The sequence below is a fragment of the Anas platyrhynchos genome, chromosome 3, assembly GCF_047663525.1.
Source record: "Anas platyrhynchos isolate ZD024472 breed Pekin duck chromosome 3, IASCAAS_PekinDuck_T2T, whole genome shotgun sequence".
NCBI classification, from domain to species: Eukaryota; Metazoa; Chordata; class Aves; order Anseriformes; family Anatidae; genus Anas; species Anas platyrhynchos.
Window position 1 is genome coordinate 16,169,636 of NC_092589.1, and position 15,806 is coordinate 16,185,441.

General features: G+C 42.0%; 1 long non-coding RNA gene across 3 annotated transcripts in view; it reads left to right on the forward strand.

Annotated features, from left to right (window-relative positions):
• LOC106014741 (uncharacterized) overlaps positions 1-15,806 on the forward strand; it is a 125,791-nt gene that overhangs the window by 81,590 nt on the left and 28,395 nt on the right. Inside the window, exons 2-3 of one of the 3 annotated variants that reach the window (XR_005265022.2) lie at positions 7,260-7,385; positions 8,244-8,466. The exons of the other annotated variants lie outside the window; for them this stretch is intronic. This is a non-coding gene — a long non-coding RNA (uncharacterized lncRNA). Of the gene's footprint in view, positions 1-7,259; positions 7,386-8,243; positions 8,467-15,806 lie in introns of those variants that run through there. 3 annotated transcript variants of the gene reach the window in all.

Here is a 15,806-nt window from a genome sequence, read left to right on the forward strand (position 1 = left end):
CTTCCCTGAGGTTGGAATGGGAAAGTGAGACCTTATGCACATCATCTTTGCGTCAGCGCTTTTGTGACGTGTCTCACTACCACTGTAGATACTCTCACCCTAGACCATAGACTGGGTTCTCTTATTTTCCATAAGCATCTTATTTATACATCTCTAATTCAACCATCTTTTTGTAAACATTATCTCTAAGGTTAAAGTGTTGAAAAAGAATAACTTATTAAAAAAGAGAGTGAGAGATTCAGTATACTTCCAGACAGTACCAACAGAGGAGAAGCTTGTTAAGTGGTGCTGTAAAGCTAAAATACCTTTTTTTTTTTTTTTTTTTCCCCTTAGCACAGGAGTTGCAAATCATGTGACAGCACACAGTGTGTGGATTGCTGGCTAGACTTTATTTGAACTGGCCCCCATGCCTGGCTGTTATATAGTCTGTGGCTGAGTGAATCACTTAGATTCTATATTCTTTAGTCTTCCCAAGTGTAATGCTTCTTTAGAAATTTTGATTGTCAGAAATAATAGAAAAATAGTTACTCATGATATTGGCTTATGTGTGCGGTTAAATTTCTGTTTTATCAAATGAATGACTAGACGTAAGCTTTATGTCTAATACATGTTAAAGGATAATGATTTATTTCTATTGTGCCATGCAAATGAGGTATGACTTCAAAAAATTGCAGTTTAACCACTGCAGCTTGGTTTATGCATAAATGCAAATTAAAAAAAAAAACACAACAAACTTTAAATGCTTCTTATCCTACTACTTATCAGACACAGTTGGTTAATGGCAACTACTGTTCACAGGTGCTTCTGGCATCAGAGCACTGTTCACAGGTGCTTCTGGCATCAGAGCACTGGGAATCAAAATAAAAGGTTTTAGTATGCCTTTGTGTGCCTGAGCTATATGAACAATGACTCAGCTTCAAAAGACGCTTCGCTACAGTTGGCAAAAGACCTGTGTGCACTTCTCTAAATCATTTTGCCATAGTGACAAAGCAATGACAGTTCTCCATGAAACTGCAATTTAAAGAAGAAACTAATTAGTTCTGTGTAAACAAAGAAAAGCTTGGCCAAAATCTGACTGAAGAAGAGGAGGAACTTTAGGATAACAAGAGAGAAAACAACCATGTCCTCCCTAGCAAAACTCTGACTCAGTGTAATTTAAAAGGAAGTGTGCTGACTGTCTTTCAGTGTAGACTTGAAATCTGTGTCAGCAATTGGGTTGAGAGAAAACATTTTTGCACCTTCTCAGATTGCAAGTCATATTTCCAAATATTTTTAAATTAACCAAGCAGAGTTCTTTCTCTTGTACTTTCTCCTTCTTCATAAAAACTCCATATGTATCCTAGAAGGGCACTGATTTGTAGAGAAGCTCTACCCAACCAGCTGAAGAAAAAGAGCTCAGCTAAGATATGAGGGGACAGGAAAATAGGCACTGAGCAGAATGCTTGTCTCCATGGTAAAGAACATATTGCAGCTGAGGAACTTGAGATTTCTTTTCATAACTAAAACAAATACACTTTCTACCTCCATGTGGGGTCAGATTCCAAGTTGTCTGGAGGCATTTAAAAGAAGTACCTATTCCACTGTAAGATTCATGTGTACCAAGAGGTCATGCATACATGCTAGCATTTTTCTATTTTCATCTATCACAGAATCACAGAATTTCTAGGTTGGAAGAGACCTCAAGATCTTCAAGTCCAACCTCTGACCTAACACTAACAGTCCCCACTAAACCATATCCCTAAGCTCTACATCTAAACGTCTTTTGAAGACTTCCAGGGATGGTGACTCCACCACCTCCCTGGGCAGCCTGTTCCAATGTCTAACAACTCTTTCAGTAAAGAAGTTCTTCCTAGCATCCAACCTAAAACTCCCCTGGCGCAACTTAAGCCCATTCCCCCTTGTCCTGTCACCAGGCACGTGGGAGAACAGACCAATCCCCACCTCACTACAGCCTCCTTTAAGGTACCTGTAGAGAGCAATAAGGTCGCCCCTGAGCCTCCTCTTCTCCAGGCTGAACAAGCCCAGCTCCCTCAGCCGCTCCTCGTAGGACTTGTTCTCCAGGCCCCTCACCAGTTTTGTCACCTTTCTCTGGACTTGCTCAAGCACCTCGATGTCCTTCTTGTAGCGAGGGGCCCAAAACTGAACACAGTACTCGAGGTGCGGCCTCGCCAGAGCCGAGTACAGGGGGACGATCACTTCCCTAGCCCTGCTGGTCACACTGCTTCTTATGCAAGCCAGGATGCTGTTGGCCGCCTTGGCCACCTGAGCACACTGCTGGCTCATATTCAGCCGACTATCAACCATCACTCCCAGGTCCTTCTCTGCCTGGCAGCTCTCCAACCACTCCCCTCCCAGCCTGTAGCTCTGCTTGGGGTTAATGCGCCCCAGGTGCAGGACCCGGCACTTGGCCTTGTTGAACTTCATACAGTTGGCCTCAGGCCATTGGTGCAGCCTATCCAGATCCTCCTGCAGAGCCTTCCTACCCTCAAGCAGATCGACACACGCTCATAGCTTGGTGTCATCTGCAAACTTACTGAGGGTGCACTCAATGCCCTCGTCCAGATCATTGATGAAGATGTTAAAGAGGACTGGCCCCAGCACCGAGCCCTGGGGAACGCCACTAGTGACTGGCCTCCAACTGGATTTGACTCCATTTACCACAACTCTTTGGGCCCGGCCATCCAGCCAGTTTCTAACCCAACGAAGCGTGTGCCAGTCCAAGCGAAGAACAGCCAGTTTCTTGAGGAGAATGCTGTGGGAGATGGTGTCAAAAGCCTTGCTGAAGTCAAGGTAGACCACATCCACAGCCTTTCCCTCATCCACCCAGCGCATCACTTTGTCATAGAAGGAGATCAGGTTTGTCAAGCAGGACCTGCCTTCCATAAACCCATGCTGACTGGGCCTGATCGCCTGCTTGTCCTGCAAGTGCTGCATGATGACTTTCAAGAGGATCTGCTCCATGAGCTTTCCTGGTACTGAGGTCAAACTGACAGGCCTGTAGTTTCCCGGGTCTGCCCTCCGGCCCGTCTTGTAGATGGGCGTCACATTTGCTAGCCGCCAGTCAGCTGGGACCTCCCCCGATAGCCAGGACTGCTGATAAATGATGGATAGGGGCTTGGCCAGCTCCTCTTCCAGTTCTCTCAGTACCCTTGGGTGGATCCCATCCGGCCCCATCGCCTTGTGCACATCCAAGTGCCGTAGCAGGTCACCAACCATTTCCTCGTGGATGGTGAGGGCCACATCCTGCTCCCCATCCCCTTCCGCCAGCTCAGGGTACTGGGTATCCAGAGAACAACCGGTATTGCCGCTAAAGACTGAGGCAAAGACGGCATTAAGCACCTCCGCCTTTTCCTCATCTTTTGTAACAGGGTTTCCCCCTGCATCCAGTAAAGGATGGAGGTTTTTCTTAGTCCTCCATTTTGTGTTGATGTATTCGTAAAAAGATTTTTTGTTGTCTTTAACGGCAGTAGCCAGATTGAGCTCCAGATGAGCTTTGGCCTTTCTAATTTTGTCTCTGCACAGCCTCGTAACATCCTTATAGTCCTCCTCAGTGGCCTGCCCTTTTTTTCCAAAGATTATAAACCCTCTTTTTTCTCCTAAGCTCAAGCTGCAACTCTCTGTTGAGCCAGGCCAGTCTTTTCCCAAACCAGCTCATCTTTGGGCACGTGGGGACAGACCGCTCCTGCGCCATTAAGATTTCCTTCTTGAAGAGCGCCCAGCCTTCCTGGACTCCTCTGCCCTTCAGAACCGCCTCCCAAGGGACTTTACCAACCAGTGTCCTGAGCAGCTCAAAGTCAGCCCTCCAGAAGTCCAATACAACGATTTTACTGGTCCCCTTCCTGGCCTCGCCAAGAATAGAGAACTCCACCATTTCGTGGTCACTCTGCCCAAGACAGCTTCCGACCACCGCATCTCCCACCAGTCCTTCTCTGTTTGTGAAGAGAAGGTCTAGCGGGGCACCTCCCCTGGTAGGCTCACTAACCAGCTGCGTCAGGAAGCTATCTTCCACGCTCTCCAGAAACCTCCTAGACTGCTTTCTCTGGGCTGTGTTGTGCTTCCAGGATATGTCAGGGAAGTTGAAGTCCCCCACAAGAACAAGCACCGATGATTTTTCAACTTCTGTCAGCTGCCTGTAGAACTCCTCATCCTGGTTTGGCGGTCTATAACATACCTCGACCAGGACGCTAGCCTTGTTGGCCTTCCCGCTGCTCCTAACCCAAAGGGACTCAACCTTGTCATTCCCAGCCTCGAGTTCCACAACATCGAAAGACTCTCTAATATAGAGAGCCACACCACCACCCCTTCTGTGCTGCCTGTCCCTTCTGAAGAGCTTATAGCCAGTCATTGCAGCACTCCAGTCATGAGACTGGTCCCACCACGTCTCCATGATGGCAACCAAGTCGTAGCCTGCCTGCTGCACGATGGCTTCCAGCTCTTCCTGTTTCTTACCCATGCTGCGTGCATTGGTGTAGATGCACTTCAGCTGGGCCATTGCCTTATCCCCCGGCCTTGCCATTGTTCCCTCTGTCACAGCTCCAACAAGCCTTGTTTCAGCCCCATCCCCCATCTTACCTAGTGTAAAGCCCTCTCAATGAGCCCTGCCAGCTCCTGGCCCAGGATCCGTTTTCCCCTTAGAGATAGGGACCCCTCTGCGGCCATCAGGCCCGGTGCCGAGTAAAGCGCCCCATGGTCAAAAAAAACCCCAAGATTTCTGTGCTGGCATTAGCCTCTGAGCCAAAAATCTATGTTTAAAATCAAATCTATGTTTAAAGTCAAAATGGATTTCTGGGGATATCTGTGTATGAGTGTTCATGCACGTCTATGTAAACTCACTTTACTAGACGAACCTTAGACCTCCATATCATAAAGTTTTGGATTTTAGCATGTATAAGTTTACTAATGAGGAGTGAACAGTCTTCCATTCCTTCTCCCTCTTGTCAAACTAATATTGACTTGTGCAGCCTGTTTTGTTAGGTCATGCAATATTGATATAGCGTGTTTCTATCTTCAGCTTCCTCTTTCCTGCTATCGTGCTTGCTTAATATATATTATTTGATCAGGATGCCCCTGGCTCATAGGTGTCACTGTGCCATTCAGTGCCATAAACATGAAGTGCTAATTCCAGAATAAGGTATTCCCACAATAAAGAGCTATAGCAAACCAGATTTAGCACTAAAGAAAAGTATCAGAACAAAGGATTTTCAAAGGATCACAGAAGGCTAGAAGATCCTTATTAGAAACACAGAACCTGTAAAATGAAATCAACAGAAGAGCGAACAGCTTCCATAAAACCATTAAGAATAAACCGACAAAAATACTTGCAGAATGACTACAAGGGCTTTTTATCAGGGACCATGTACTATGCTTTTGGCACCAATTTCACACTCAGGACCTTTATCTGAGAATGTTTTGCCTTAATCCAGTCCTGACTGATCTAAAAATGGAGTTAAATAGCAAGTATTAGTGAATCATCAAGCAGGGTATAAGATAAAGCTATGTGTAAAGAATCGTTTCTTTGAAATGCCATAAAAGTACTGAAGAGTTCAGCAGCAAAACAAGTTAAACACAGTCCAGTATCTTGGAGAAGGCAGAACCTGACTGTCATTTTACCAAAAATTGTGATTTTGAAAAGCTTGAAAATTAGAAGTCAAAAGGTTTGGATGGTCAGTCATTGTACAGGAATGAGTTTTTCTTTAAAAAAAAAAAAAAAAAGTAACAACTGGTTGTATTTTTTTGCAGGGTAGAACCCTGATGGTCTCTGACTTTTATGACTGTTGACACAAAGATGTTGCATTCTTTTGGTAGATGTAATAAAAGTACAACATCTTTATTTTCTATTTCTGTCAATGAAAGTGGAACAAAAAGCTATGATCTCCGCTGAAGAATTGCTGCTTTTTCAGTTTGGGATTCTGTGCCTTGCACAATGAAGCCTATGTCACAGTGCATGCTATTTCATCTGAGATCCTCCCATTGAACTGTTAAAATGTGATGTACAGAAAATACATATCTTGGTGGAAATGCTTTAAAGTTATCTAGAAGGTCAGATCACATTCTGATGAGTCTTGAGCTATTCTTATGCTTCATTGCACAGTACACATCAGCTTATTTTTTTATTGTTCTATTATACTGTTTTATTATACTATTATTGGTTGAAATTCTTCAGGACAGAAAGAGGGATTTAATATCCCCAAACCATTCGTTGCAACATTCCCTTTTATGTTGCTGAAAATGAAGCCACAATCACGATTGCCTTTAGGTAACAAGGATACTCCAATGGGGGTGTTTTTCTATAAAAGCAAACAGTAGCTTTTTTTTTTTTTTTTTTTTTAACTAACGTTGCAAAGTGTTCCAGTGCCTTTCCAAGCTCAACACAGAGGTGCTGTCTATCTGGAAAAACATCTGTACAAGGAATTCTTATCAGCTCATTAACAAATGAGCTAGCATGTCTGAAAATGCCCTAGATACAGAAGTATGACTGTATAGCTTTTATTAGTGTCTCAACAGGCATTTCCTTTCCCTAAATAATATTAACAGCAACAACAAAAATATATTAACTTCATAACAGACAGAGATGATGCAAGACATTCATTTAGGATATGAAGTTTGTTTAAACTATTTTGCTTCACTTTATTCTCCTGGCCTTCCTCTCCTCTGAACTGTAGTTACCCATTGCAATGCCCTCTGATGATGATGTGCCGGAATTTGGTGTGTCAGAGAGTACACAGAACACCAGCTCCTCATATGCTTCTGAAATCTTGCTTGTCATCCAGGACTAAAGCAAGAAGTAGTTTTCAACCAACTCTGTCTCTTGCTACAGTTAGATGTCAGGAACAGATGTTCAGGCTTTAATCTGTGCCAGAGGTGGGGAGAAGCGGAGATTTCTTTTGCAATTACAGGGCAGACAGAGATGGAAACTCCTGAGCACTTTGGTAGCTTCCAGGGGGCAACACAAAAGCATAGGGTAACAAATTTAGATCATGGGTAGAACTGTTGGTTTGATACCCTATGGAAATGACTTGAAGGAGATCAGAAACTTAGAGGCAAACAATGTTCATTCTATCAAAATCTGAAACATCTGAATAGGAATCTATGCCTATCACAGGCACTGTGGAAATATCTAAATATTTTCTTGGTAATTTCCACTGGTTATTATTTCCTCTAGTGCTTATGCAAAATACAAGACATTTAGCAACTGCTTCTTTTTAGTGGTCTATCCCTATTTTCCCGTATTAGCTTTTCACTCTTCTGTATATTCTCAGAAATACTACTCCTTGCACGCTGATGGTGGCCAGGTGCTCCAGTGGAGGAAGCATTTCATGAACACTGAGGTGTCATCTGTTGCTGCATCCTTCCAGATGGCTTAAAACCCTGGACATTAGCATGAGGTATTTTTGGAGAGGAAATGATTTCACTTATTTTGGCGAAATATCTAGAGTAACAAGTTGAGTAGTGCCTGCCCTGAATAGTCCAGACTTTGACCTTAAGGTTTTTTTTTTTTTTTTTAATCTCTTATTCCTGTGGATTGCGACTACTTTGCTGATAACCTCACTGCACATAAAAGACTCTCAACCTTAATAATCAGTTTCCTAGAGATGTACCACACAAGCTTTGCCTAAAAATCTCATACTTGAAAAAGTGTCAACAAATCTCACACCAGTTAGTATCTTAAATTAGGAGCTGTAGGGGTGTGGGTATTTTCCAGTGCCTTGATAAATAAGAATTACCCTGGTGGCTGTGGCATAAGGCTCTTTTGGAGACAGTACATAAAAGTCTGCTTGTGTGTGTTGATAACTGAGAATGGTTATAAAAAGTTTCTAGAAGATAATCTTTTGCCTTGTAGAAAGGGATTTACTAGTCATAATTCAGACTTATCTGCTTGGAACAAGACTTTGGTATTCTGCAGTCCACAAGTTTCCATGGTATGACTGAGCTGAAAGCTTCATTCCAGACAGAGACAGGAGAAGTAGGTATTAGGTAGTTATTCACTTATGGTACAGTCATATGGTAATATTGAAATGTACAGCTAAAAGCTTATTTTAAGAATTGGATGCAGCACAGCCTGAAAGATGTACTTTTTAATGACGGAAAGACAGGAGGTACATTCTGGCTTATGATTTGGGGACTTTCACTGAGGTGAAATTCCCATTTCATTCATGGATGAGTGAGGAATAATTTTTGTGAGATGATAGTGATGTATGAATCATGTTTTTCTTCTACTGACAGGACAATCTTTATAATTACAGATGGCCATGCTTCGGTTGCCTTACACTTTCAGCAAATGACATTGAATATTAGTGATTCTGCCATATCTGCAGGAAACGGTTTGAAGCTGCAATTCTGCAGAATGATCACATATTCTGGAGTCTTACACTACTAAATTGAAGTCTTTCTGACCTAAAAATTAGATCCCTGGCACTGCAAATGATGCCACAGTCATTGTTTGTTCTGCAGCAATATCTGAATAAATACGTGCCAATACAACTTCTTTTGTCATATTGTGTGTATTTATAGACAGCAGCTATTGTAGTATGAGATAAGGGGAACTAGTGTTTATGGGCTTTTAGAATCTGCTGATATAAGACAGAAAGGAAAGGTTTAGGGGTATTGAAAGGGATACTTCCAACAACAATGATACATTTGGGGGAGAGGTAAGCTAGATAACTCAACTCTTTTCAAATGGTGATCTTTTAAAATGAGTAAGACTCTCCAGAGGGGTAATGGGAAAGAAATATTAACGTAGATCATCTGTGGCAAAACAGGATCTGTGAAGGGCTTCAAAAGAGATGACCCAGTGCAGGGCACGTGGTCAAGGCCCACAAGGCAGAAAGGAGAAGATGCAGAGATAGTCAGTGGGAATACGATGAGCAGAAAACTGATGGCTGGTGAGAGATATTCCTGCAGCAGGAATATCATTAGGCCACAGCATCGGACTTGAGCTGTGGAAGTGTCAACAGGACCAGAATGCTGGATGCATGGGCTGAATAGATGTTAATAGGAGTATTGACTTCAAACTGCAGCCTTAAGATCTCTGTGGAGTGAAGTTTGCTTTCTGGCTGTTTAAAAAAACATGCATGTTTTTTTATTTTACAGCCCACCTTTAAACTCCAAAAAATAACATGCTTCCCCTTTTCATACTTCAGAAGTACCATTCTCTCCCTCTTTCCCCAGCCTTTTTCATACTGAGTCCTCTCCTGTGAATAGGCTTACTGAAAGCCTCAGGACCTCCTTGCCACCTGCTTGCTCCATCTCTACCATTGACTATCCTGGACTCTTTTTTGCAAGTTGCTTGCTTGATCTTTCAGCCACCTGCTTCCTGGTGGGTAATGTTATGACAGGAACAACGAAGAATCATGTGATAAAGTAATAATGTGGGTAAAATAAGCAACAAGTTTTGTCTTCCTAATCAGTCCCTTAATTTGGTTTGCTTTTTAAATTAACCATTTGTGAGATCTGCTTTTTCCACTGGTGTTGTTCTGTCCAGCCTATTGACAGACATGAAGTGGATGAAAAGGGCATGGAAGTGGTTCTCTGGTGTGCATGCAAGAGGCTGCTTCAGCTCATTGGAACTTGTTGCAAGAGGCTGTTTCAGCTCATTGGAACTGTGATCCCCTGAATTTTTACCTTCTGTTTCCCAGTGTGACTGGAGCACTTGACAGTCACTATGCACTCCTGCTGTCAGTGATATCAGTCTGTGGAGAGCTGTGCTGCATGACAGACTCTGCATAAGCATCTCTGCCACTCAAGTAAGATCTGATACTGTTTAGCAAGCCCTTATTTGAAAGGACTGCCACGAACCTGATGACTCCAAAAACCAGCTGGGAATGCTGAGCACACTGTCTGTTCTTAGCGAGCTGGACGCCTTATGTCTGCTTTATGTGTATCTGTTTGGAATGTCATGAAGTGCTTGTTTCAAAAAGCACTCCTTAATTAGTGACATTCAATTATGAGTATGGTTATGGATATTGTGGTATGTGATAAATCTCTATCCAGTTCCCACATCTGATGTTTTATTTTAAAGCACAGAAAGGTGTGTTTGCACATATATGCTCAATTCTAGTAGCTTTAAGACCTCTGGTAGGTCTTAAATCACAGTTTCTCTAGTTCCAGAGTTTTATTTTATTTTTAAATCTGTTTTTATTCCTCCCTCATTTCCCCTAGTAGAAGTGGTGATAATTAATATGAAAGTGTACTGAGCATTTGTGCAAAGCTCACTGACAATGCTGGGTGAGGGTTGCCTGGCTACACTCAGGTGTTTCTTTCTTATCACCACTGCTATTAGCCAAACTAGTGAAAAATAAGTATAGAACTGCCAATAGGTGTTGAAATTAGAGGGTACAATGACAATGTAACTCTTCCTCATCTTTCCTACAGCACTGGGAACCTACCTGCATTTTCTGCTCACCTATCACAACAGCTCCTTTGGACACATAGCATTTACTTCTACTCTCAGCCATTTGCTGTGGTTAGTACTTACTAAGTGAAATGTGAATTCTTCCTAGAGACTTCTACAGAGCAGACCAATGATTACTGTGCAGGATAAGCTCCATGGGGAAGGGACTGGCTCTTTACTGCAGACTCTTCATTGACAGTAGTAGTGATGTTTCTTGGCATACAAGATTTTTGTCTGGTCTTTTGCATGATGAGTAACAACGATGAGTACTTTGAGTAAGGCACAGAAAGAGGAACTGAGGAGTTTCTCCTAGGTGACTGTGAGACAGGATCTAAGTCCTCATGTCAGAACTTCTGTCTTCTGAATGTTAAAACCTCTAAGTGTGTTTTTCTGGCTCAAATAGAGTATAATTTTCAAGATGCTCCTGGAGTTAGGAGGACACTCCTGTTGTTACAGAGCAGCACTTCTGAGATGTGAGGGCCAGGAAATTGTCATTGCTTATGAAATGTAGTAATTCAGCCCTTATGCAATGACTGGATGCAGAACCTACTCCATGTGGAGCTGAAGATATGCAGCTCCTATGGAGGGGCAGTGAACAAATCATGCCTTGCTTCAGCTGCACTCATTCTTGTACATGTATTAGTTTTTGGTGGAGAAAGAGAGCCTGTGCTGGAAATTTCAATAATGTGGAAAAGAGGTCATATAGACAAAAATTTAACAGTGAATCACCAATGAGATGGTGTGCACAACAACAGCATATTCTCTGTGTCAGTGCAGTCAATGTGAAATAGCTTTTGATTGGCATTTGCAGTCTGAGCTGCCCCCCATTGTCTGGAGCCTATGGATGGTGCTGTTTGTTCATTAAACAGCTGGGGAATGTAGAAAATGGTTATGATTTTCATGCGTACACATCTTAGCAAAAATTATTTTGGATGATTATTTGGAAGAGCGGCTGGATGAGGATAAAGACAAAAGCTGGGATGGGAAAATAAGGGAAAGGAGTTAATTCAGCTAACTCTTCCCACTCTGGTTTCTTTCCACTGCCCATGCATTGATTACTTACATTCTGCTCACAAACACTTCTAACTTCTAACAAACAACTATATCGTTGTCACTTCCACTTGAAACTTCCACTTGAAGTGACAACAATATAGCCACTTCCTTAAGGCACCTGCAAATCATCTGTCTGTCTTAGCAATTCTTAGTTTTCATCATCTCTAGAAATGCAATCTTTGTATTTTTTTTTTCCTCTTTGCTCCTCTTCAGTGTTATGCTCTTTCTTTTGGGGACTGACTTTTTTGCTATTTTTTGTCTGAGGTGACTAGTGCTTAAGACACCTCTGCAGTTAGTTGGAACAGCCTCTGCAATTTGAGATTCACTATTTCTTTTCATACATCTTTTTTTTTTTTTTTTTTTTTTTTTAATAAATATTTTAGATTTCTCTATCTTACCTGTGAAATTGGTTTTATTTTTCAGAGGCTGTTTGCTTATAGCTTTTACATTCCTATTAAACTGCATCAGCTTCTACTGCCCTTTAACTTAACCAGGATGAATTTCATTTATATATCTCATCTTTCTTTCTTCCTGTAGTGGGCTTCTCCACACACCAGTGAGGCAAAATTGTAATTCCACAGTTGTTTCATATTACCTCAAAGTCAAGGTTCCAAATGCCAAAATCCATGTTCTTCCTTCAGGTCTTAGTTTCTTTGAGCAGTCAATATTAGATAACATCTCTCTGCAGGCTCAGTGTGATCTCTTACCAGCCTTGCTCTTATTGTGCTGCTAGACTAAGAAAGAAAGTGAGAGCATTCGTTGGTTACTTACACCTCTAGCCATTGCTTTATTATGTAGACGAACTAGTGAACATTCAAAAAACCACACATATTTATTTATTTTACATACACATATACGGTTATTTTACCTATTTTAGCACATACTGCTGGTGTTACATTCACAACCAAAGAAACATTTGAGCCTTTCCTAATTTTTACTCTGTTTTGATTTTCTGTCTTTAATGCACATTTGGCTTCTTTCTGTAGCATATAACAATAAGGGGATGAACATTCAGAATGCGAGTTTGGGGTAAGAATGCATCAGTGAATATTGCATTGGCTTTGATAGAGCAAAACTATCCTCAACAGGCTCTGGTGTTTAATTTAACATATTCAGTAAGCACTTTCACACCCATAATGATGAGATTTTTTTTTAGTTTTCAGACCTTTTCCTCTACCTTTTGCATCATGATAAATTAATCTCTCCTTTCTGTTCTTTTTTCCAGGTTTAAACCCCCTGGAAATGCATTATCACTCAGGCCAATTTCAATTAATATGAGAATTAGGCTTTGTCAGACATTTGTTTCAAATGGTTTACCTAAGGAGCAGAATTAATATCTGGAGCTAATTTCTCTAAGATTACCCAGGGCTGTATATAAATCACTATGTACATTTCATTTCCTTGACCACTAATTTTGCTGTTCTCTCTAGAAACACTGACCAGGGCCAGAACAACCATTATCCCAGTCTTTCATGAGATACAGCCTTGTTATTTTTACTTGAAGCAGGATCTATGACAAATTAACTTCATTAACTTCAAGCCAGCACCCAACTCTTCATTTATATATATATATATGTATATATAAATATTGCTCACAGATCTCTAGCTGCAATAAAGCATAACATCAGACTTCAATCAGAAGTGAAATTCATCTCTCCCTTCAGAGCTTTGAGGCAAAGGGCCTCTTCTGAAGCGTGCGTAAAGTAGTTTTGGCTTTTGTGCCCTAGTTCTTTATAACCACCCTTCCCTCAGTGGCAACTGTCTCCAACAATCATGTTGTGCTAATCCACTGCAGGCCAAGTCCTTTAAATTATTTCAGTCTGAGGGGTTTGGGCTGGTGCCTTGGCATTTTCTCTAATACAGAGGAGGGGGAACTTATGTGGTTGTTTTCCCAAGGAAAAGTGCAGATAACAAGAGCCTCCAATGCATTGGTGGTGGTGCACGGTGAAGGTGCAGTTACTCGTGGCAGGTGGACATCTTATTCGTGCTTTGAATGTATTGGACAGTGGCATAGTTGAGTAGAAATGGCTCACGCCTGAGCTGAGGTTAGCAGTGTTATCCTCTTTGCATCCTCCAGAACATAAGTTGTCCTAAAGAAAATTTGGGAGAGACAAGGATGTGTCTGTTGCACTCCTTCCTGATAAGGATTGGTGCAGGTGATGGAGAAAACTGTACAACCTCAGGATACTCCACAATATTTACAAGCAACTTCCATACAGGCCAGAGGGCCCAGTGTGGCTCCTTCTGCTCTCTCAAAGTCAATGCAGCTCCACACCGCTGCTGACCCAGTGCTTCTGTCTCTATGGTGCAGGACTGTCCTGAAGAGTAAGGTCTGAGCAGACCATCTCAGCAGGACTACAATGGCCAACTGGGTTCAAGCATGGTATATCAGTGCAGACTTGGTTCTAATAATTAACTTGAGTTCTGTCCTGTCTTAGTTGATAATACCTGCAAGGATCGCATTTTGAACAGAATTTTTTCCTCAGGACTTCCCTTCTCAAGCAACATGCTTTTGCAGGGTGATCATGTGAAAGGAGCCCAGAGTTCTTGTGGGCAAAAGGCTTTACTTTGGTGAGAAGGTGTTCCTGGCACTACAGCCTACAGGCCCTGTCAGCAACAGGCCTTAATATGGCCCTGCCCAGCTGCACCTGGCAACCCCATCCCACATCTCTTGCTCACGTGGTGCTAGGGCCTTTGTTTAAACTCAGGTTTGGGTACTCATTTCTTGTGCTATGTTTTAGGTGTAGCTGTTCTAGGCCTGTTTCCAGATTGTTGTTTGGATTTCCTGAATTGAACTTGGACCTGACTTAGATCTTTACATCTTCATGATGTTCACTGGACCATAGATAGGATGTGATAGCACAAGCTCTGCTTGCTCAACTCTGGTGCTACGGCACGGCTACTGTGGACCCTGCAAGCTCGTAGCTTGTTGTCCCTTTAGAGAGCAGACCCTTGACACTTACATGGTAATTTTAACTATGATTTCATGCTTTATCCTGTAGGACTTCATAGTGACTCATAAGAAGCAGCAAGGCTGTATCTACTTCTGAGACAGAGAAGAAATAACCAGGTTGTCATCATCTGCAAGTGTAGAGGAGATGATAATCAGGACATTTGGTGCAAGTACTTATTTCTAACTGATTGAGTAGCATAAAATCTGTGATGCCAAGCTTATGGAGCTGAACTTCATGAGTCTTTTTTGAGGCTTTGATAGGTTTTCACATCCTCATTCCCCTCTCAGTGCTCCTTCCCCTTCTAGCGCAGGAGAGGTGAGATGCTGCTGGGCTCTGTCATTGCCGTTTGCTGATCTGCTGAAAGGTGCTTCAAGGGAGGGAGGCTCTCAGCTCTGTGACTTGAGCCAAATCCAATCACTGAGTTTTGATGCTGCATTCATTGCTGTTGTAATTTAACAGAACTCTGTTGATTTAACAGAAAACAGCTTTTTGGAGTTCTGAAAACCACCAGGTGAAGCTTGTGCTTATAGGCTGCTGAAGCTGAGAGTATGGCAAACTCGGCTGTAGGCCAATCACTGATCCTTAGAAGTAAAGGAATTGCTATAATTTTAATCTAATAACGGATTAAACAAAACATCTGAATGCTATGACTCTTCACTATGCTATGATTTATGAATAGGTGAGTGGCAATAGGTATATTCGGTATCTTGTTGGATTCATTTGAGATTTTTCCTTAATTGAGCTGTAAGGTTCTGTCTTGAGTTCTGAAGAAGGTTTTGCTGACCTTGTAGGATGTGAAAGGACAATAAATTGTTGTTGTGTAAGATGTGCTCTTTCTTTATAAGGAGCAGATGATGCATCTAAAGGAGGCCAGACTGACGAGTGGATCTCTGAGTGCATGCTGCATTGAATAGCGCCTGCCACTAACTCTCTTGTTACAGGATGTCTTAGTTTAGTTTGGTGGTGAAGACTGATGTTTCTAGAAGTATTTTTATTTAGTATTTAGTATCTTTCTGGAGGAGCTGGGATATGACACAGGCTTGATCCTCATTTTTTTTTTTTTTTATAACCAAATGGGATCTAGATTGTCCCAGAGCAAGATTTGTGTTAGTTTAAGTGTTCTTTTTAAATCCTTCGCTGCCCAAAAAAGAAAAAAAAATCCTCAACAAGACCTACAGTTCTCAATGCCTTGTATTAACACACTTAAACCTTGATCTTGTTGTCTTCTCTTTTCCCCTTTGGATCTGCTGTATGACCCTAATGCCTATCATCTAATCCAACTACTGGTTCCACACAGGACCACACAAAAATCAAGCTGTATGTCTGAGAGCTTTGTCCAGATGCTTCTTGAGCTCTGACACGCTTGGTGCCATGGCCACTTCCCAGGGGAGCCTTTTCCAGTGCCTGAC